Source organism: Corvus brachyrhynchos, unplaced genomic scaffold, assembly GCF_000691975.1.
Source record: "Corvus brachyrhynchos isolate BGI_N302 unplaced genomic scaffold, ASM69197v1 scaffold525, whole genome shotgun sequence".
Taxonomy (NCBI): domain Eukaryota; kingdom Metazoa; phylum Chordata; class Aves; order Passeriformes; family Corvidae; genus Corvus; species Corvus brachyrhynchos.
This window is the reverse complement of record NW_008238341.1, coordinates 474,804-475,888: the sequence shown is the minus strand read 5'-3', so window position 1 is coordinate 475,888 and position 1,085 is coordinate 474,804.

Genomic DNA, 1,085 nt, shown 5'->3' with positions numbered 1-1,085 from the left:
AAAGGATCCCCATGGAAGCATTTTACAGCCACAAGGAAAAGAAGGTGACTGAGGCAGCCAGCAGGACTTTGTTAAGGAAAGATGTGAGTAAAAGTGTAAAAAAAAGCTTTTGTTATTATTTTCCTTCCAATTTTGAGTTCTGTTCTGTCCTTTAATGCATCTCCAGTCCAAGAGGAATGTTTCCCTTTGTGCTCTCTGGTAGGAAATAGCTCTTGAGAGCCTCTTTAACCTTTGTCAGGGAATTTAAGAGTGCTTTTCCCACAAATGACAGGATAAGATTGCCCTCGTGTGGCTCACAAGAGAAATAAAGGCAAGAAAAAGAAAAAAAACAAAATAAAAAAAATAATAATAAAAATAAAATAAAATAAATAAACTCCAACACCCCCGCGCTGTCCACAAGGAATATTCGGCTATTCCCAATCCATTCTGCCCGGTTTATGAACTGAACCCGCTACACCATGGAAAAATAAAATAAAATGAAATAAAATAAAATAAAATAAAATAAAATAAAATTATATAAGTAGTTTGGCAAACCCTGGTTCCTGTTGTCCTTCTCACAGCCATTGCCCCTTCCATCATCTTATCCTTTTGCATTCATTGAGAGAGCTGCACCTCGGGGAAGACACGGAACAGCTGCTGTGATTCCAGAGAGGACAACAGGTGTACCTGGAGGGACAGACAAGTAAGAGAGGACTGAAAAAATAAGCAGAACCTAGATATGATTGAGGTGAGGATGAAAAGAACCCTTGGATTTGTAGGGAGTCGATAAAAGAGAACACGGCTGCACTGGTCCCCATCTCCATGAGCAGAACTGGGAATTGCGGGCTGTTGTTTCTTTTCCAGGGCTCAGTCTGGAGAAGAGAAGCTTTGGGGTAACCTAATTGTCCCTTCCAGTGCCGGAAGGGAGCCTGCAAAAAAGAGGGAGAGAGGCTGTTTCCAAGGGCCTGGAGTGCCAGGACAAGGCGGAATGGCTTCCCACTGCCAGAGGGCAGGGATGGATGGGATATTGGGAATTGGGAATTGTTCCCTGGGAGGGTGGGGAGGCCCTGGCACAGGGTGCCCAGAGCAGCTGTGGCTGGGCCCGG